At 32.4% G+C, this 11180-nt stretch overlaps 1 long non-coding RNA gene across 2 annotated transcripts in view; it reads left to right on the top strand.

Moving 5' to 3' along the window:
• The first annotated feature begins 7463 nt into the window (after positions 1 to 7463).
• LOC110743321 overlaps positions 7464 to 11180 on the top strand; it is a 59692-nt gene continuing 55975 nt past the window's right edge. For both annotated transcript variants that reach the window (XR_002522164.2, XR_002522163.2), the window contains exon 1: positions 7464 to 8854. This is a non-coding gene — a long non-coding RNA (uncharacterized LOC110743321). The remainder of the gene's footprint in view (positions 8855 to 11180) is intronic.

Genomic DNA, 11180 nt, shown 5'->3' with positions numbered 1-11180 from the left:
AAATGGTACTGGAATAGCTGTCTAGCTATATGCAGAAGATTAAAACTAGAACCCTTCCTTACACCATATAGGAAATCAACTCAACATGAATTAAAGACTTAAAGGTAAAGCACAAAACCATAAAAACCCCTAAAGAAAACCTAGGAAATACCATTCTAGATATAGGCCCTGGATACATCATTTCATGATGAAGAGATTAAAAGCAATTGCAGCAACGACAAAATTTGACAAATGGGATCTAATTAAACTAAAGAACTTCTGCATAGCAAAAGAAAATATTCATCAACAGAATAAATATGTAACCCACAGAATCGGAGAAAATAGTTGCAAGATAGGCATCCAACAAAGGGCTAATATTCAGAATCTATAAGGAAATTAAATTAAGCAAAAAACAAAGAATCCCATTTAAAAGTGGGCAAAGGACATGAACAGACGCTTCTCAAAAGAAGACATATGTGCAGTCAAGGAGCATATTTAAAAAGCTCAATATCAGTGATTATTAGAGAAATTAATAGAGAAAACCACAATGAGATATTATCTGACAGCATTCAGAATGGCTATTATTAAAAAATAAAAAAAAATGACAAATACTGGTGAGGCTGTGGAGAAGACGACACTTATAACACTGCTTATGGATTGTAAAATAGTTCAGCTACTGTGGAAATCAGTTTAACAATTTCTCAAAGAGCTAAAAATAGAACTACCGTTTGACCCAGCAATCCCATTAGCAATCCAAAGGAATATAGATTGTTCAACCATAAGGACACATGGATGAATAAGTTAATCACAGCACTATTCGCAATAGCAGAGACATGCAATCAACATAAATGCCCATCAGTGGAAGACTGGATAGAGAAAATGTGGTACATATACACCATGGAATACTATGCAGCCAAAATAAAGAATAAGATAATGTCTTTTGCAACAATATGGATGAAGCTGAAGACCATTATCCTAAGTGAACCAATACAGGAACAGAAAACCCAACACCATATGTTCTCACTTATGAGTATAAATTAAACACTGAGTACATACAGACACAATGAAAGGAACAATAGACACCAGGGTCTACTTTAGGATGGAGGTTGGGTAGGAGGGTGAGGATAAAAAATTTACCTATCTTGAGACCAGCCTGACCAACATGGAGAAACCCCGTCTCTACTAAAAATACAAAATTACCTGGGTGTAGTGGTGCATGCCTATGATCCTTGCTACTCTGGAGGCTGAGGCAAAAGAATCGCTTGAACCCAGGAGGCAGAGGTTGCAGTGAGTCGAGATGGTGCCATTGCACTCCAGCCTGGGCAACAAGAGTGAAACTCCATCTCAAAAAAAAAATATATATATGTATATATATACACATACACACACACACACACACACACACACACACACACACACACACACACCCCTATCTGGCACTATGCTTATTATCTGGGTGATGAAATAATATGGATGCTAACTCCCCACATAATGCTATTTAACTGTAGAACCAATCTGTACATGTACCCTTGACACTATAATAAAAATTACTTTAAAAAATGTAGTGGGTGTTTAGTCAGTTCCATATTTTGTGTTATACTGGAACAGGCTCAAATCCATGACAAAGAGAATCTCCAAAGAGTAACTTTAAAGGTTATGTAAATTTCTGAAGTTGTGCCATTTTATTACTTTTCTATTAACATATCAACCTCTTTTATAAAACAGTTAAAAAATGGTACATTTGTCTAGGACACTTCCCAGAAACGGAGCTTGCAGGATGGGAAGTTACACTGGTTAAGTCAGTGAGTGAGTGGTGAGTGAATGTGAAGGCCTAGAACATTATTGTATACAGCTGTAGACTTTATAAACACTGTGCACTTAGGCTCCACTAAATGTATTTAAACTACTTTTTCTTTCTTCAGTAATAAATTACCTTACTGTAACGTTTTAATGTCATTTTTATACCTCTTGTAATCTATCATGTCTCACCTTTACACACACATAAAAATCCTTCACTTCTCTAACCCTTATTATATATGTTACTGATGAAGAGTCAGGAAGAGCCTTGATCATCAATTAAAAATGACTTGAAAATGTTAATAATTGAAAAAATGGTACCTCCTTCTTTAAAAGGCCAGAAGATGATCCTTTAATTTCAGGTATCTTATTCACTTTTCAAGAAGAGGCAAACGTTTGCTTTGCTTACTAAGTAAATTTACCCATCCCTTCCAATCTGTGGCATAAACTTAGTGACTACTTCCAATGCAGATAAAAAGAAAAAAAAGAAAAAATGAGAAAAGGGGAAAACAAAAAAAAAAGTAGTTTTCAAAATAGTTGAACATGTTTTCTTAGAAACAATAAAAACATATTGAGTATCCAGCTCTCTAATATGAGTTGATTCTAATTGTCTTCTCAGCCTCGTGAGGCTGTCAACTTTGCTACTGGAAGCCAGGAGTCTCCTAGGAGTTTCAATGGCTCAATACATCCAGAAAAACAGAGAAAGGGAGAAAGACTGGGAGGGAGGAGAGATTAGAGACAGAGAGGGAAGTTTCTGAATCAAAGAGCAGAGGTGAGATATATTTCTGTCTATTTTAAGGTTATATTTACTTGTCATTTTTCTGGTGCCCCTTAACTTTGTATTCAGAACCCCTTTTCCCCAGAATCAACCATCAAACCCCAAAATAATATGCCAACTTTTCCTCTACCTTGTTTGTGTAAAAACTAGCTTTAAAGAAATTATCTGGCCTACCTTGTTTGACTGTTCATCATAAGACTCTCATTCCAGAGAGCGTCTTGCCCATATCCAGAAGGAAGGAATACATGCTTGACAGAGGCCAAAAGACTCCGGACACACAGGTCGTGCTGGATTTCCCCACTCAGTCTATTAGCATTCAATCATGTTTTTTGCCCAACAGTTTTTCTACATGGCTGTGCATACCTAAGCATAAAAATGGACAATATTCCCTGTACCTTTGAGTGTATATTCTGAAGGCTCCTGTGTTATATAAAACTATGATCAGATACATTTTTATGTCTTTTTTCCTATTAATTTCCTCTTGTCAGTGATGTTTGTGAACCTTGAGGGTGAGAAGGGAAAATTTTTCTTTGGTCCCTACAAAAGTAATTTTATCTTTTTTCTTATACATTAAAGATACATTCACAGAAATTATTTCAGTATTAGAGCTATATCATTCTAAAAATAGATGACATTAAGACATATAATTTTTAAAAACACATTTAAATAGAATTTAATATACTTTAAAAGCAGACATAGATGCCATCACATAACCTTGTTTTTTTGTCTTGTTAATTACTGAAAAAAGAGAAAAAGAATTAATTATAAATGTAAAAATTTGATTTTAAAATTTAAGACAAAGTTCAATTTATGAATAACCATTTTGTTTTGTATTCATTTTAATCATACATATGTGTGCGTGTATGTGTGTGTGTGTGTATATATATACACAATCATATATCGCCTAATGATGAGAATTTTCTTTTGACGTGAAGTTGAAGCTATAGAACTGAAGTTGCAGGTTCTCTGTGTGTTTCATGTGCCTATAATTGAGAAAAGATTTTACTTCTTACTAAGAGTGTGAAGTATTTTCCTATTTCTGGACAATATCAAAAATTCATTAAGCTATCTTACAGAGTAAAAAATATGTTTTGATTGGTTTGCATAAGTTAAAAAACACAATACTTAAGAATGCGCAATACTTTATATCGCATATTTTATTTTGTACCTTTAATTCATACTTTTTATGGCTGAAGAGTATTCCATTGTGTGGGTATAACACAATGTGTTCATTCACTAACCTCTTGATGGACATTTGTATGGTATACAGGATTTGGCCGTGACAAATGAAACTGCTATATGAATATTCATGTAAAAGTCTTTCTACTAAATAATGCTTTCCTTCCTTTTAGGTAAATAGCTAAGAGTAGAATGGCTGGGTTGTATGGTTGGTGTACATTTAACTTTTAAGGAAATTGCCATTTCCTAAAATAATTGTACTAGTTTACAATTTCACCATCACTATATGACAGTTAGAGTTATGACAGTTTCAGTTATTTCATATCTTCACCAAAACTCTGTTCTTTCTTTTGACTTTTAGACATTCTTATGGGTGTGTAACATTATGTAACTGAAATGTTAATTGTCATTCCTCTGAAGACAAATTATTTCAAGTATGCTTTCAAGGGCTTATATGCCAGCTATACTTCACTGGTGGGGTGGTCTAACTTTTTTTTTTTTTTTTTTTTTTTTAAATAAATGAGTTTTGAAAGTTGTTTGTAGATAATAAAGACTTTTTAAAGGTTTTGTAATTTGCAGTTATTTTCTCCAAGTGTATTGTTTTTCTGTTCATTCTCTTACAAGTGTCTTCTGAAAAACAAAGAGTTCTTAATTTTGACAAAGTGAAATTTGTTAACATAAAATGTATGAATTATTTATGTAGTATTATGTCTAAGAAAATTTTGTCTAACACAAGATCACAATAATTTTATTCTTTTTTTCTAGATGCTTAATTATTTTGATTTTTAAATTCAGTTCTATAATTCATTTTGGGTAAATTTTTAATATGATATATTATTGGTCAAAGTTCACGATTTTTCATATGAGCATTACATGGTCCAGCATCATTTGTTAAAAAGATTTATTTTGTGCAGTGAATTATTTTTGAATCTTTGCCAACAATCAATTCACCTTATATGTATGAGTCTACTTCTGAACTATCAAGGCTGTTCCACTGATTGATTTTTTACTTTATTGTTGCCAATACCAAACTGTTTTATTTACTGAAATTGTATTACAATTCTTGAAGTCAGGCAATGAGACACATTTCACTCTGTTTTTTGTTTTTAAAATCATTCTTTGGAACAAACATTTGACAAAGAAAAATTCTAGGTGACTTCCTTTACCATATAAATTTTAGAATAAACTGGTTAATTTCTATAAAAATGCATGCTGGGATTTTGATTGGTTAGTATTGCCTTGATAGATCAACTTGTGGTGATATTGTTCTACTTATTTAAGCCTTCTTTAATTTTTTAAAACAATGTATCATAGTTTTCAAAGTATGATTCTTGCACATCTTTTTTCAGATTTATGCCAAAATTTTTGTATATGATAATGCTTTAAAATGGTACCTTTTAAAAAATTTCAATTGTACATTGACATAAAATAAAATTTACTGTGTATCTTGATCTTGTATCCTACTACCTTACACAACCTTCTTATAATTTCTAGTATCTTTCTGTAGATTCCAAAAAAATTATATAGATGACTTGTATGACCAAAGATGCTTTCTCCTTGTTTAAACTAAATTTATTTGTTTATTTCTTGTCTTATTCTACTGAATAAAACCTCAAGTGCAATGTTGAATAGAAATAGTAACAAAAAAAACTTTGACTTTTCCTAGTGTGAGGTTGAAAGCATCAGTCCTTAACATTTAAATGTGCAAAAGATGTTAGTCTCTGATATGTTAATGAATATGGGTATTATTATTTAATATTTTAACTTTAATTTTAGGTTCAGGGGTATATGTGCAGGTTTGTTTTACAGGTAAACTCATGACTCAGGGGTCTGGTGTATAGTTTATTTAATCCCCCAGGTACTAAACATAGTACCCAATAGTTTTGTTTTGTTTGGTTTTCCTGAAGTTCTCCCTCCTCCCACTCTCCACCCTCAAGTAGGCTCCAGTGTCTGTTGCTCTCCACTTTCTGTCGATGCGTTCTCATTATTTAGCTTCTACTTATAAGTGAGAACATGCAGTATTTGCTTTTCTGTTCCTGTGTTAGTTTGCCAAGAATAATGGCCTCCAGTTCTATCCATGTTCCTGCAAAGGATATGATCTCGTTCTTTTGAATATACATATCAAATAGGTCGAGCATCATTTGTTGAAAAGACATCTCTCCACTGAATTTCCTTGAAACTTAATCATGGAAATTATGGAAATTTTTTTTTAATATTATAGCTGGTCTGATTTTTTAAGCCAGTAATTTTTTAAGCCAATATTTAAAAGTCAAATGTCATGAAAAAATTCAGATAACTATGTTAAAAACAAGTTTTACAACAGCAAGCCCACCTAAATACAGAAGACTCTAGGTGAATATTACTACCCCATTTAAAAGGGACATGCATCCTTCTGATTGCCTAGTTATCATCACTCTTTATTGTCTCTTGATACTAATGGCAAGAACCAGTTTTAATTTCATATCATGCCTTTTTTTCTTAGAGTAGAATAACATTTTTAAAGAAATATGTTTAACATATAGTTCTTTCCAAAATAGAAACTTGAGCCTAACAGACTGTAAATATTTGACATTTCAGTAGAATTGGGAGAGGCAATTGTTTGTTGTTGAAAAAAAAAACAATAGTTCTACATATTCAATATGCAAATAATATCTGTGTAATTTCTTTTTACTGTAGTAGGAATACTTAACATGAGAGCTATCCTCTATAATTTTTAAGTACACAATACAGTATTGTTAACCCTAGGCATAACTGAAACTATACCCATTGAACAACTCTGCATTTCCCCTCCTGCCCCACCTTCCCCTGGTGACTACTATTCTACTCTCTACTTCTGAGAATTAGACTATTTTACATATCTCATATAACTGAGATCATGTGGTGTTTATCTGTCCTGCAGGTTCCTGCAGGTTCCTGCAGATGTCCTGCAGGTTCATCCAATTTCTCACGTATGACAGGATTTCCTTCTTTCTAAAGACTAAATAACATTCCATTGTTTGTATATGCGACATTTTATATATTCAGTAATCCATCAATTGACATTTAGGTTTTTCCACATCTTGGTTACTGTGCATAATGCTGAAATGAACATGGGAGTGTACATATATTTTCAAGATCCTGATTTTAATTCTTTTGTACATACTGAGTATATGCTCAGACATGAGATTGCTGGATCATATGATGTTCTATTGTCAATTTTTTGAGGAATCTCCATATTGTTTTTCACAGTGGCTACCCCGTTTTACATTCCCACTGACACTATACAAGAGTTCTAAATTCTTACATCTTTGCCAATACTTTTCTTTTTTTTTTTCTTTTTGATAATAGCCATCCTAAAAAGTGTAAGATAATATTTCATTGTGGGTTTGATTTGCATTTCTCTGATCATTACTGATGTTGAGCATATTTTAACATACCTATTGGCATTTGTATGTCTTCATTTGAAAAATGCCTATTCACATCATTTGTCCATTTTTAAAGAGTTTTTTTTTTTTTTATTTTTGTTTTTGTATTGAGTTGTATAAATTCCCAATATATTTTGGGTATTTACACCTTATGAGATACATGGTTTGGAACTATTTACCCGTTATCAGATATATAGTTTGGAACTATTATAGTTTCTCCCATTCTGTAGGTTGCCTCTTCACTCTGTTTTCTTGACTATGCAGAAGCTTTTTGGTTTAAAAGACTCCCACTTGTCTGTTTTTGCTTTTGTTGCTTATGCTTTGGTTTCAAAATAGAAAAAAAAAAAAAAATCATTGTCAAAACCAATTTCTCTTCTTTTCCTGGTAATTCCATAATGCATGAATTGACTTCTTTGTGGTTTCCCATAAATCTTTTAAGCTTTTGTTACTCTTTGTTACTTTATTTGATTTTATTGTTATTCCTCTGATGGATAATTTCAAATGACCTGTCTTAGACTTTACTAATTCTTTCTTCTCTTTGATTAAGCCTATTGTTGAACCCCTCTGGTTAATATTTTAGTTTGTTTATTGTATTTTTAGCTCCCAAATTGATTTGTTCCTCTTTTATAGTTTTTTGTCTCCTTATCAGTATTTTCATTTTGTTCATGTGTTTTCTTATTTTGTTTAGTTGTTTATATGTGTTATCTTGTTACTCACTGAGATTCACTAAGATGATTGTTTTGAATTCTTTGTCAATTAATTCATGAGTATCCATTTCTTTAGAGTTGGTTATTCAAGATTTATTTTGTTCCTTTGATTGTATATATTTTCTTATTTCTCAAGTTTCTTGTATCTTTGTGTCACTTTCTGTGCATTTGAAATAGAAAGCCACTTCATACAGTCTTACTGACAGGGAAAGATGTTTACCATTCAGCTTTTCAAGGGATTCTGGGAATCTCTAGAACCTTTTTTATAGATGGGTCTTGTCTGGATTTGTGCATGTGGATTTATAATGAGAGATTTTCTGGTTGTTTTTGGTCTTCTTCCTCCTCCTCCTCTCCTCCTCCTTCTTCTTTTCTCCTTCTCCTCCTTCTTTTCTTCTAAAACCTATAATCTCTTATTCCCTCTAATGTCTGATGAAAGTACTACTGTCTGAGACGTTGGAGGCATGCTGTACTCCTCTTCTTCCCTCCCTGTGGAGAAGCCTCAAGTTACATGTCTTCATCCAATCTTGCAGAGCTCTGTCTAATGCAGCAAGATGCCTGCCTGTTTACTTTGTTCCTAGCTCTCTCCAGGCATCCAAACTGTGCCTGTCCATCAGTACTAAGGGTGAGGTGAGAGAGAAACTAGTTCCTTGGAAAACACACCAAATGACCAGAATGTTGAAGACATATTTCATTTCTCTTCTTTCTTCCTTGTCCAGAAGCCTCATGTTCTTCACCTTCTCCCATTTCTTGCACAGCCATGTTGGATGCAGTAAGCCACCCACTCCTTTCCTCTCTCCTTAGCTGTTATTGGACATCCAAACTATGCCAGTTTCATCAGCACTCCAGATGAGGCAAGACAGAAGCCAGTTCCTCCCTCGGGCAGAGTACCAAAAGCCTGGAGACATTAGATGCATACGTCCCTCTCTCTTTTTCCATCAGGAAGAAGTTACAAGACAAGATGATTTCACTGGGAGCTGAGTTTTGCCAGATTTGGGGAAATATTGATGCAGGTAAAGCGAAATTTCTCTTCTTACCAATTTCAATGTAGTTGTTATTAATGTTGTGGTTGTCCAGGCTACTGCAACTTCTTAACAAAATTCTGGACTTCTTTAAAGGGTTTTTTGGTTTGTATGTTATTTTTGAATCAGTTTTTCTGTGAGGGGTAAAGCCTGGGAATTCTTATTCTGCTGTCTTTCTTATGTTCTCCACAAAATAATCTTAATCAACATATTTTATTTAATATGCTTTTCTTCTTATTCAGTTTAAAACTTTTTTGCCCTTTATATATTTTTTTATTTCTTGTTTTCATATTTGAGTGATCTACTTTAAAGCCCATTAATGCATTAGAGCTAATGGATGTTGTATGCAAATAAAATATATTATTATATGCATCTGCTTTCTATTTTTTTTTCCCCTCAGGATGTTTGACATTTTCAAGTAAAATTTTTCCCTAAAATCAGATGTAAAATCAAGGCATAGAAATACAATACTAGTATGCAAATTATTTATAAATATAATAAGAAATGGGTAGCAAAAAGAATAAGCATAAGCAATAAATTAAGTAAACTGTAATAACTAAGAGATAGAAAAATTTTCTTCTAATTATAGTTCTCTAATTATAATGTTTTGCTAAAGGTAATGCTATTAGAATTATAAAAGCTGAAATCAGTGGCACATAATGTCAATAAATTATTTTGCTTAAACCCCAGAACATCATTTATTGAAGGCTGATACTCATGGATAGAAGAGTTAAAGTGCAAATATATGCACCCTTATATATGGATTCTGCAGAAAGATATGCTTGGGTCACGACTCAGGTGAATTTACTATGAAACTTTGTCTTTGGTAAAGCATCTTATTCTTGGCTGTTCTATATATATATATATAAAATAAAGTTTGGGAGTAGCCTTGCTATTAAAGAATAAATTATTTACTTGGTTCTAGCTGTTTACAAAGTTGTTGGTGACTAATTGCTGGAAAGAAGCTGGGACGTTCTGTGGTCCCTCCATTTTATATCCCCTCCCTTTGGTTCTGTAGGAAATTGAGTTCAGGAAAGCTACTACGAATGGAGTAAAAATCTTACTTTTTATGCATATGTATATTTTTTCCAGACAATTTGGAGAGAACTCCCTGAAACATTCACTGTGCAATTCTACTTTTTTGAATACTTACTATAATTAAAGTTAATTTCTGATTTACATAAAGACCGATCAGCACACTAGAGAATTTCTGCTTCATGTAGTTATTCAAGAGAACAGGACTATGGAAGCTTTACCATCTTCACTTTGTGGATTTCGTATCTATTTCTACCTGGAATAGAAGAAAAAGATACAGTAAAAAATTGTAAAAGGGGTTTTCATAGGCAATGACTTCAAGTGTAGCATATTACTTCTACTTACATTCCATTGTCTGGATGTGGAATTTACTCATATGTGTACACTTAACAGCAAGAAAGATATAGCTAGTTCCCTTAAGAAAAGAGAGAGGTATTCACGCAATAGCTCGATAATTTCTGTCACAATGAAAGTAAGATATGCATTACAAAGTTGTTTTATTCTCTTTTCAAATAATTCTCATTTTAAATTGGTTGCTGAGACATTTCCTTGGAGCATAGTAACAGTTTCAACAGTTTCCTACTCACTCAACATAATTTCCATAATGCAAATGAGAGAAAATAACTGGTAAATATAGGTTATAGTGTTACTCGTTAAAAGTGTTTTCCACATACAAAATTTTATTTGCATATGGTGTCCTTTGAAAAAGGAGCACTTAAGATTTTTTTATCTCTTAAAGTTAGGCATTTACATCTAGTTAAATTCAAATTGTGATATATTTTGTATAACAGCTTCAAAATTTATATCAGTATAAAAACAATTTCAGTTAAAAATCTACTGTATATTCACCACCTAGGTCTACTCTATACAAGAAATGACACAAAAAATTACTCTAGAGTTTGAAACTTTCAGAAAGATTTTTGTTTTCAATCACATGCAGAGGGTTTAAATAATGAAAAAACCATGCTGTAATTGATTATAATGTTTCTGAAACAATAACAGCAAAAACACAATTTAAGAAGAAAAAAAGATGAGAAAAAATTTATTAACAACTAACAATAACCAGTAAGAGATTAAGAAATACATTCATTTAAAATGTAATTATTTGGAGTGCTTAACACAAACTATAGTTCATGAACTTGTACCTACCTAGACATGATTTATAATATTCTTTAATTTTCAAAATATGTTTCAAAATGTATTACTTAGACAAATGTGAGCTCTCATTTGATGAGAAAGACAGACACTTGTAGCTAAAAAAATTCATGTAAAGAGCATATGC

The sequence above is a fragment of the Papio anubis genome, chromosome 3, assembly GCF_008728515.1.
Source record: "Papio anubis isolate 15944 chromosome 3, Panubis1.0, whole genome shotgun sequence".
Lineage (NCBI taxonomy): Eukaryota > Metazoa > Chordata > Mammalia > Primates > Cercopithecidae > Papio > Papio anubis.
This window is presented reverse-complemented; position numbering and strand designations above follow the sequence as displayed.